Source organism: Equus asinus, chromosome X, assembly GCF_041296235.1.
Source record: "Equus asinus isolate D_3611 breed Donkey chromosome X, EquAss-T2T_v2, whole genome shotgun sequence".
NCBI classification, from domain to species: Eukaryota; Metazoa; Chordata; class Mammalia; order Perissodactyla; family Equidae; genus Equus; species Equus asinus.
This window is the reverse complement of record NC_091820.1, coordinates 1,406,621-1,418,173: the sequence shown is the minus strand read 5'-3', so window position 1 is coordinate 1,418,173 and position 11,553 is coordinate 1,406,621. Positions and strand designations below refer to the sequence as shown.

At 42.4% G+C, this 11,553-nt stretch overlaps 1 long non-coding RNA gene across 1 annotated transcript; it reads right to left on the bottom strand.

The window, feature by feature from the left end:
• On the bottom strand, positions 1-5,788 carry LOC139042745 (uncharacterized). The gene is made up of 3 exons (XR_011499810.1): positions 5,714-5,788; positions 3,553-3,637; positions 1-1,838 (listed from the first exon to the last, which is right to left on the bottom strand). It is a non-coding gene; the product is annotated as an uncharacterized lncRNA (long non-coding RNA).
• Positions 5,789-11,553: the final 5,765 nt, after the last annotated feature.

The window sequence follows — 11,553 nt, the reverse complement described above, 5'->3', positions numbered from 1 at the left end:
GGATCCCAGAACGCTTGTCGAGACAGCTCCTCTGACCTAGGGATTCAACACTTGGCATCGCCGAGCGATGGAAACCTCTCCCACCTTTCAAACGCATGCAAAGGAGAAGGTCAGAATTTGGTCATGTACCCAGAAAGAAAATCCTACCATCTCATCAACGAGACTGCTTTACGTGCAAAACTTGGCTTTATGGGGCACAGAAAGTCTTCCCTCTTTGAATGGCATTTTGTAATTTCAAATCATTGGAGGGTCCTCAGCCTTATCTCATTCTTAAGTGGCCCCTGTTGCTTAGCCCTGAGCGTTCCCTGTGGTTCATGGGGTCAAAATGCAACAGAATCTATCTGTTTTGAATGAGGAAGGAGTAAGCGGTGGAGGAACTGAGTCTTTATGGAGGTATTCACTTAGAACACACAAGAGGACATGGAGAAAGCCATAAACCATTCTGCTTTGCTTTCTTCAACTATTAACTCTTTTCAAGGAAGGTGGCACTTCTCTCTCTCTCTCTCTCTCTGTCCTCTTTGTACATGTGTGTATGTGTGTACACGCTCATTAAGAATTTACAGTCCTAGAATGTTATTCCAACTTCTCACGGTGACTCCACTTCCTGCCCACACATACTGTCATTAATCGTTGAAAACGTACCTATAACTAAAATATTTACCAGCAGTCCTGGAGAGCCACACAGTCATTTCTTATAAATACTCAAGCCTTTGCTCACTTCCCCTGGGGTTAACTTTTCTCTAAGTAGAAAGGTGGATGCCTGTGATTATGTAATGGTATGAGTCCCCACATGCATAAGCTACTCTGTGGTAGTTATTTGCTGCATCCAATTTAACCTCTTCTTCTGCCCAAAATATAAACACCAAATACTTCAGAAAGATGGTGGAGATTGCAGGCTTCGACACACAGGGCACTGTTAATTCAGTTCAGGGGCTGATCCTGCTGAAGATGACTTTTGATGGTGCGATGATTCAGGGCAGCAGCTGGAAGGCGGAAGGCAACCTTGGAACAAAAGTCCCTTGGAGGATTAGCTGGGTGATGGCAAATTAGGAAGGGGCTCCAGCAGAGGCAGCGAGTCAACATTCACTCAAGCATCCATTTGGCATGGCTTTTACATTCTGCTACCTGGCAGAACTCAGTGCTCCCCTAGCAAAGCCAGAGGACAATAAATTAAAGATGTTGCTACAAATGTTGGAAAGAGCTGCAAGGAGAAGCAAATCTATCAACGAGACGGATGTCTGTAGGTAAGCTTCTGACACTGTCAGCCTCCGCACTTCATCAGCCAGGCTGGGGCATGAAGAGTAGGCTTCCTGTTGGATCTGTAATTCATCTCGGGGTTTCACTGTGTTAGTCCAGCAGGCTGTACGCGACAGGGACAATTTCCTTTCCAACACAAACAGTCTAATTACAGTGCAATCACACTGGGTTCCTGCTCTGAGTCCAGGGTGAAGTTGAGCTGCCGGGGCTCAAAGACGTTGTTAAAGGCAATAGAAGAGTGAAACATCTGAGTCGCCCGACACCCACATTCCCAGCTGAGGAGGAAAGAGGCGATCCTCTGCTTTCTTGTTTCAGCTCTCATACTAAAAACGGGTCCTTCTCAAGGGCTATTTAGTGCAATGTTTTTGGCATTTTGTGCTTCTTGTTGGTGATTTCACTGTTTAAAAGGACCCCAAGTGTAGCACTGAAGACCTGTCTAACGTTCCTAAGCACAAGAAGGCCGAGATGCATCTTATGGAGAAAACACGTGTGTTAGATGAGCTTCGTTCAGGCAGGAGTGACAGTGGTGTTGGCTGGGAGTTCAATAGTGATGAATCAACAACACGGATTCAATAAGGTGTCTTTAAAGAGAAACACACAAAACAAGGTTAAGTATTCATTGGCTGATGAAAATGTGGTGACCAGAGGCTCACAGGAACCTAACTCTCTATTTCCCCTGGGAGTGGCCATTCAGGATTCGCTAATTCAGAGTTTGCAGGGACTTCATAGAACGTAACTACCATGAATAATGAGAATACAGTCCTGTGCCAGATAGAGACGTTTCTGTCAATGACAGATGACATAGACGATGGTGGTCCCATAAGGTTATTAGCATATAGCCTAGGTGTGTGGTGGGCTATACCATGTAGGTTTGTATAAGTACACTCTGTGATGTTGCCACAAACACGAAACTGCATAACAACACATTTCTCTGGGTGTGTCCCTGTTTTTAAGCAACACATGACTGTATATATATTTTTTCTCATACTTTCTCACATATATTCTCATATATATATTTTCCAATATATAATTCTTGTATACATTTTCTCAAATACGTATTCTCACATGTGTATTGTCATATATATCCTCATATATTTTCTCACATATATATTCTCATATATATATGTGCACTTATATACTGTCCCATATATAGACGAATGGCTTTGAAACCCACCACCACGATCTTTGAATGACGTCCCTGCCTACATCTTTTGTGACTCTGTAACATGACACTAAAATCTCTGGTTGGCTCCCTGTTGACAAAGGGTAAGTTCCCAAGTCCCTAACGCTGGGGGTCCTTCATGCCTTGTCCCCCAGATTATCTCTTTCCACTCCCCCTGAACGGCCCCCCTGCTCCCTCACTTCCCTAAGCACACTGGAATTCTGTGTGTTCCGAATAACTCGTGCACTTTCCCAACTACAGAGCTCACATATTCTTCTGTCTGGAACGTTCTTGTCCAATTTCTGCATCTTGTAAGTTGCAATGCGTTCTCTGAGGTGTGCTACGAGCATCACCTCTTCTATTGAGCCTGCATAATGTGCACCCTGCTGGGTTTCCCCCTGTGGATTTTCCTCTCTATCTCAGAGAACTACTCTGGGATTCATGTTTTCATTCATCATTGTGTTCCCAACACTCATGACATTCCCATTGCGCGGCCCTCTACGTATTTCATGGCAACATTGATTCTAGGCATATTTCTTGTCTTCTTTCATTGGGTCAGGTATGAAGTACATGTCACAGATGTTGCCTTTGAGGGCCTGAGAGCCAAGAAGTATCCCAAATGTGGTACAAGCAATTTCAGGATTATGTACCTCCCATTATGGGACCACGTCAACTTTCACTATAATCAAAGAGGACAAGGTCTTTGGAAAAAATATAAAATGCTACAGAAGTACAACATAAAGCCAGAAAAAAGTACAGCATCCTAAAATGTATCACATAAAATTTAATGTCTAACGTCTGGAATCCCGGTATGTTAAGGAAGTAGGAATGCATTGAGTTTATTCTATGTTAGTCTTTGGTGAGACTCAATAGTATTCCAAGTGTTAAATATTCCTTAACTGGCAAAGGCATGGCTATGTCAGTCATGGGAGTTATATCTATTAGAAATGCAGAGAAGCCAACAAAAGCAGACAAGTTGGTGATTTGTCATTTTCAGGCTCAAAAATGTCCCCAGGTGGCCACTATAACCCAAAACGTCTTCACTAACTAGCAAAAACTGTGCTAACTAGCTAGTGTGTGACAGCAGATCATATTCTTTACTCATAGTTATTTTATACCAAATAGGTACACACCTATTTCAAGCGCTCGAGATCTGCTGCCTCCCATGGTTTTCAGCTTCTGTGAGTTTTCAGCTTCTGTCGTGTATGGTGTTTGCACCTGTTAAACAATGGGTTTCATACCCACTTTAGAAAATTCGAGACAGACATTTAAAATTCTACCTAGTTCACCCATGTGTTTCAATTGCATTGAAGCAGAGAAAGGAAGCCTATTTATTGAAAGTCATGACGTCGACTAGAGACATGACCATGAATTACCATCCCCACCGCCCCTCGCTGGTCCCCAGGCAGTACACAGTCAATCTCCTCATCTTGCCTCTTCAAGATGGATGTGACTTGAAATACATCCAAGGCTATAACATTGTGGGGCCCCATTTTCAATCACTTGGCTTCTTCTCATGTGCTTGAAATCGGTCTCAAAACACAAAATAGCCAAGCGAGATGAGTTAACATCAATCTATAGAATTCAGCAAGCCAACAGGCTGAGAAAGGAAAAACACACAATACTCTCAACAGATGCGGAAAAATCATTTGACAAAGATCCAAGATCTATTCATGACAAGAGTAGACTGGGAATTGAAGAAACTTCCTCAACTTCATAAAAGGCATCTACAAAAACCGTACAGCCCATTCTCACTGCTTCTATTTAACATTACCCGTGAGGTCTTTGTTGTTGAAAGAAGGTTAGAAATAGGTAAATAAGTAAATAAAACACATCTATATCAGAAGGGAAGAAGGAAAACTGCCTTTACTCACTGATGCCATTATCACCCATGTAGAAAATTCTAAGTCATCAACAAAAAAGCTACTAGAACTAATAGCTTAGCGAAGTTGCAGGATATAATGTCGATACACAGAAATCTCTTATATTTTGAACACGGGCCACTGAGTTTCTCAGTAATGCTGCTTCCCTCTCTCTCGCATATTCTTTAATGCTTATTAAACAGAGTATCTTCTGGACCTTCTTGTAGATCATAGTCCACCTGTAGGCATTTCTGGCTTGACATAGGGTACCCTCTTTACACTATATTCTGTAGTAGAGTATACCATAGTCTACACTTGAGCATTCACCAATACTTGGCTTTTAGTTCTTTTACGATTACTCTGACATCTCTACTTTATTTAATGTGGGTCAGTGGATTCTCCAAGGTCCAGGAGTCAACCTAACACCATCTTCCAATGTCCTTCGACAAGGGATATATTAGTCTAGGTTCTCCAGAGAAGGAGAACCAACAGGGTGTGTGTATATACAGATAGATATCTCTGTAAGTGTCTATCAATCTATCTCTGTCTCTATCCATTAATTTCTCTCTCTCTCTCTATTATCTATCTACCTATCTATCTATCCAACTATCTATCTATCTATCTATCTATCTATCTATCTATTAGCTATCTAGCTAGCTATCTAGCTAGCTAAAGAGATATGTTTTAAGGAATTGGCTCCTGTGGTTGTGGATACTGGCAAGCCCAAAATCTGCAGGGTAGATCAGCAGGCTGGAGACTCAGGGAAGAGTTGATGTTACAGCTCATTTGCAAAGACGATCTGCTGGCAGAATTCTTTCTTGCTCCAGGATATCAGTCTGTGTTCTATTCAGACCTTCAGATGATTGGATGAGGCCCACCTACATCACGAAGGCGATCTGCTTTACTCAAAGTCCACCAGTTCAAATGTTAATCTCATGCAAAAAGCACCTTCCCCAAAACATCCAGAATAACGTTTGACAGCATATTTCAGCACTGAGGCCCAGCCAAGATGACACATAAAATTCACCATCTGATCCAATGGATTCTCTGAGCTTCCAAAAGCCAGCCCAAACCCAGGGTCCACATCAAGGAGTTGAACACTATATCACAAGAAGATGATAAACTCTGCAGTATCCAAGCTTGTTCCACCTCATTTGGCTCAACGCCCCCAGCGTATCAACCCTTGTGTCCTCATTTCATGACTCAGGCTTCCCACTCCTTCTCAATAGGGACCCCAAATTGGTGCAGGAGACCTGCTGGGGTTGGCAATTCAAGCTCCCCCAGAGCTCTGATAAGCTCATCATTAAACCCCGGACGCTCAGCTGTGTCTCTTTTCTGGCTATGTAAAATGAGAATCTCTTTAGAGACTGCTATATTATAACAAATGGCCACAGGTATAGTGGCTTAAATTAATATAAATTTCTTATCTTACAGTTTTGGAGATTGGAAGTCTGAAGTAGTCTGGAGGGGCTGCGTTCCTCCTGGAGTCTCTAGAGGAGGATCTGTGTCCTTGCTTTTTCTGCTTCTAGAAGCCGCCCACGTTCCTCGGTTCCTGAGCCATTTCCAGCTGGCAATTGCATCACTCCAACCTCTGCTTCTGTCATCACTTCTCCTTCTCTGACTCTGACCCTCCTGCCTCCCTCTTTCCCTTCTAAGGATTGTTGTGATGACACTGGGTCCACCCAGATAATCCAGGATGACCACCCCATGTGAAGATCCTTAACTAAATCACATCTAAAAGTCCCTTTTTCCTTCGAAGGTAACATAGTCACAGGTTCTGAGGATTAACGCAATCCACGGAGAGGGCTTTAGCTGTGAGCTGTCAGCCACCAACACTCCCAGAAGCTGGGGGATGAGTCTCCTGGTCCTGAAAGTGGTGGAGGTGGCGTTGGGAGGTAGGAGAGTATCTATGTAGTCACCACAGCATCCAGTACATTGATCGGGGCACATTGGACATCTCGTTTAAAAAACCACCAAGTTGGGCTTCCTCCCAAGGGAAGGACCACCTCAAGAGGAAAAAGCTGCAGGTGAAAATAGGATGCTGAAGCAAGGGGGTGGCAAATTCCAGCCTGTGGAAGACATTGCCACATGTAGACAGAGCTACAGTCAACATTCCCAGGGAAGAAATTGAATAGATGTGCTATGATGCCAACCCATCGACCGTCAGCTGTTTTGAGTATCAGAAACAGGAACAGGAGTTGACTTTAGCAGCAAAAGCACAGAGGGGGATCTCAGAGTGGCCCCCTAATTACCTTGGAGAGGTAAGTATGATTCAGAGACAATCCTAAAATAGGAAAGCTCGAAGACATCAGACCTGTGCTAGGCTGGGTTTGAAAAACGTGTGGCGAAGATGCTGTTCTGAGATGGGGCTTCTATACCAAAGGTTTTCATGGCTCCATCTTCTTGCCTATCTTGTAAAACCTCCTGTTCTAGATGAATGAGATGCCCCCAAGGAGACAGGAGTGGGGGTCATCATGCAACACTGGTGTTACTATTTTCCATTATAAGGAATGGGTACCTACTTTTGGGCGTGGCATTCCAGAGACTCCAAAATTTCTCCCTAGTATAACCTTGTGTTCTTTGTTGACATAACTCCTCCAGTTCCACCAGACAGTTCAAACCCCCAAGTCTATTTGAAGGAATTTTTTCCCCCAGATAAATGTCCTCTCCCTTCTCCATGCTGACTGGCATCTCCCCTGCTCCAGGGCTGGACACGCTCTCTGCCTCATCCTTGAAACATCTTTTGATGATGCCACACTCCAGTGGCCTCACCTCCCTCCAAATCATACAGCTGTCATGGTCCACGCTGATCATTTTTCACATGCAGAAAACATTTTCTGTGTTTGGGTCTTCTCCCTTGACCAGCTCTAATCCCTTGTAGGGGATCAGGATACACTACTCCAAGATACACCGTAGTAACACAAGGATTATTTTGAGCTGAAGGCAATTGAGAAAAAGCAGACGCGAAAAAAAGCTCTTTGCCTTCCTGCCATTTGCCTAAAAGCAAGACATAAATTTTCTTTTGTGAAGGTGCCCCTCCCCATACCAGGAAGGACAGAGTGAGATAATTCTAGACTCTTATCAACCCAGAGATGGTACGAAAAGGAATCTACATAATAAACTTTACAAAAACAACCCTTATCTTGCATTAGCTTCTCTGCATATATTCACTTTTCTCACAGTTTGCCACTCCTAAAGTCTAAATCTCTTTTCCTTTGTCTTGTCACTACTCTACAAATGTACAGTACTTTGTCAAAATGGTATAAAATCTTTCAGGCCTCACTGCTTCTTTGGGATTTTTACTTCTTTCTAGAAAGGCACCCTTGCCACATAAAAACAGCAGTATCAAACAAAACCTATGTGCGTTTTCTCCTCTTAATGTGGTTTTTGTCAATTTAATTTACATAGTCCCAGGGGCATAATCTAAGAGGATAGGGGAAGAGATTTTTTTCTTTTCCCTAAACCCCTAAAGGATGGAGATTGTTATGTAAGTGTGTGCGTATGTGTATTTGTGCGTTTTCACATCCTCTATGACAACTTTACAATCTTACACAGTTTTTTTTCACAATTATTCTGTATTTGAGAGCCAATAATCAAATGTTGGAGTGATCTGAGTATGTTCCTCTGAGACACTGGGAACATCTTTTAATTATACAGTGTGTTTCTTCAGTCCTATTTTATACAATTAGATATTATTTTTTAAAAACCCCTCTTGACCCATGATATGCTTCGAGACCTTAGAAACCTCAGCACCCTTTATAGATTATCAAGAATGTTGGTCCTGTCTTCCCCTTTTCTGAGAGCCTGCAACATACTGTGGAGCACGAGAGCTTGAACAAGTATTTGAATTTTTTTCTCTCCATCAGAGCTTCGTGGTGTGTCTACGTTAGGCAATTTGGTACGGGTAGTTAGCTAGCTCAACTTCTGCTAAGTTAAGGGAAAAGGTTATACCAGGGTTATTGGCTAGGAGGCTGGGAAAATGTCCATAAAGATTTCACATCGAAGTGTTTGGACTTTGGGAGAAGCTGATTCATTAGTCTGACCCAACCTTACCTTCCTCCTCTCTCTCCCATGCCTTCATCCTAGGAATCAGCCCATTCTTGCAATAGAATTGAATGAGTCTTGGGTCTTATCTCCCAGACTCTTAGAAGTTGTTCTAAGACCCTATAGGGGATCAGGATACACCACCCCAAATTACACAACGTTAGCATAAGGAGCTATGTCTGCCTCTTAGACACATCTACAGACACATCCCACAGCTCCCCTTGAGGGTAGTGACCATGTTGTCTTCTATTTTTGGGTCTTTGTGAAATGTCATAGATGAGGTAGACCAGTCCTTGAAAACAGAGTTATGTGGATGTGTGCAAAGTTTTAGAACGTGTAGCCCCTGGCGGAAAGTGCATGCCCACATTTATCCTATGAGTGGTATATACTGGATATCTAAGGATCAAATATTTCTTTCTGAAAATTTATTAAAAATGTCTTTTTCACTTTTTGAGTATCAGGCATTAATTTAAAAGCAAATGGTCCATATGGGGCTAGAGTTTCAGTTTTGCAAGGTGAAATGAGTTCTGGAGATGGGTTGGATGACAATGTCAAAGTACTTAACGCTCCTGAACCGTACGCTTAAAAATGGTTAAGATGGTACATTTTATGTTGTGTGTGTTTCACCACAATTTTAAAAAACATGCCACATTATTAAAAAAAAAACCCCAAAAAACAAAAAAAAACAAAAGCTCTCCCTCTAGCCCCCACTCCAAAACAATTGTAGACATACACTGACACGTAGAATTTGCTCTTAAAGTCAGTCTCAGGATAACTCACCAAATGCTTTAAATCCCCTTTTTCTGGTTCAATGAGAAACAGAAAAACAACCAGGTGTGTCTCTCTGAGTTTAGGGCATGCTGATCACGGCAGTTTTATATCGCGAATCAAATCAAGCAGAAAGAGACACCTGGATCTCATTTACCTGTCCACAGAGATGTTCTATTTAAGAGATTCCAATGGAAATCCACTTTTAAAAACCATAATCACGTCTTTCAGCCTACCAGTTGAAATCAAAGAAATGTCCTTTCCGATAAGAGGGCTTTAAAATAGGTACCCCCCAGACAAGCAACTGTTTTTAATATGTTACTCGTGATTGCATCGACCAACACATATCGAGCGCTCTCAATATGAAAGTCGGTGTTGGAATGTGGTGTCTACCTGTTTTCATTTAATTCTTACCATCACCTTTGAGGTAGGGACTATTGCTACCTCTCTTTTACAGTTCAGGAGACTATAATAACTAGCTCAGAATCACGCAGTTAGGAAAAGTGCAATCAGAATTCCAACCCAAATAGTTTCTCTCTAGCATCTGTAAACACTCTTGCCAGCATCCTGGTCTTCACATCTGTAGGTGGGAAGAACAGCGCTTTCTCAGGGTCTTTTCACAGGATTCATAATCACCCTCTTTGTCCTCATAGATGAGATCATTTCACACATGTGTAACCTGGAATTGTAACAGCTAGATCTTAAGTTAACATGAGGGAAACCATCCTAGAGAAAGGAAGCAATGTTGTAACTATGACTCACCAGTCTCTGTGAATGCATTCTGGCCTGCACGTAGCCTAGATGATTTAGCACCTCTCGCTTTTCCAAAATACATGATCTGCTAGTTCTATGACTCTTGCTTAGATATATCTCCCAGCTGTGATAGAACAACTTTGTTCTCTGAGTTCCCCAGGAACATAACGACCCCCAGAAAGAAAAATTCTGCATTGGTGCCCATCATGAATGACAGAAGAAAGAGATAACGTGCTGCCTTGAAGTTCATCACACCGGATGGTCCACATACCTAAACCCCCTCCTTCCCTTCCCATTTCCCCTGTAGAACTGCCTCAAGATTCTATATGACTGTAAGATGGTTCTACAGGACACTAATCTGCCATCTTCCAATTATGCTGGCTAATCATATAAATTTTCCTTTCTCAACTACTGGCTTGTTTGCAATTGATTGGCACCAGATTGCGGCAAGCAGAATGAGCCCCTTTTTGCTCAGTTACATAATTAAGTATTTTGAACTCATCTTGAGTATTTCTGTCTTGATGACGTCAGGTTTCAATCAATCCAACAAATATGTACAGTCTCAAAATACATGGCAATGTACATTGAATCCTCTGCAAGTGTGGACGGTATAATCATCGCCTGCGTGGATGACACTCAGCTGGGGAAGATGGAGACACTTGCAGACAGGTATCTGACACAAGGGAGATTGGGAAGTCTGATATTATATGTGAGTAAGAATTTGGAAAACAGAAGGAGCGGACATTCCATCTGGGGTGGAAGAACTTGGTAAGGTTTCAGGAGCAAAATGCCTTTTGAGCTGGGACTTCCAATCATAGGAGTGTGGGATAGGGACAGAGAGGCAGAAGAGAATGTGGTCATAGAGAAGGGGAGGAGATGGGAAAAGCAAATGCACATTTCCAAGAGAAATCCCAGAAGGGAGACTGGAAAAACGACAGAGGTCGCTAACATTTTTACAGCTAACAACAACATTCGGTGTTTGTCTGACCTCGAATCAAGTCCCACGTTCGAACTTGGGCATATTTCCCAATTCCTTGCAGTCTCATCTTTAAAAATCGAAAATGACATTAGCAACTATTTCACAGAGTGGTTTGTGTGGAGTAATTAAAAAAAAAGCCATGTAAATTGCTTAGCCCCATGGCTGACACATAATACGCTCTTCATAATATAACTAAACACGACAAAAATCCAAAGCCATGGAATTGACTAATGGCAAAAAATGTTGCTGATGTGTAATTATAAAAGTTTACAAACCTGAGATTTATGGATACCCTGTGGTTGCTTTTTAAGAGCAGTCCATTCTCCTAGGTCACAGATTCCATGTTTGCGAATTCTCTTCCTTGCTAAATTTATTTGTAACCCCTAAATCAATACTCCTAGTGCTTTTGCTGATGTTTGCAGACACGCACAGAATGGCAAAAAATGTGAGTCTCCTGTTGCATAGACTCCCTGTGGAGGTCAAACAGGGCAACACTCTGCCTTCTTGTTTCAGCTCTCATACCATAGATAAATGTTCTTTTCACAGTCTGAGTGCTGTTTTTTTTCTCATTTTTGCGCTTCGTGTTCATGATTTTGTTCTTTAAAATTGCCCCAAGCAAGGGGCCAGCCTGGTGCCTAGTGGTTAAGTTTGCGCACTGTGCTTTGGCTGCCTGGGGTTTGTGGGTTGGGATCCCATGCACAGACCTACACACTGCTCATCAAGCCATG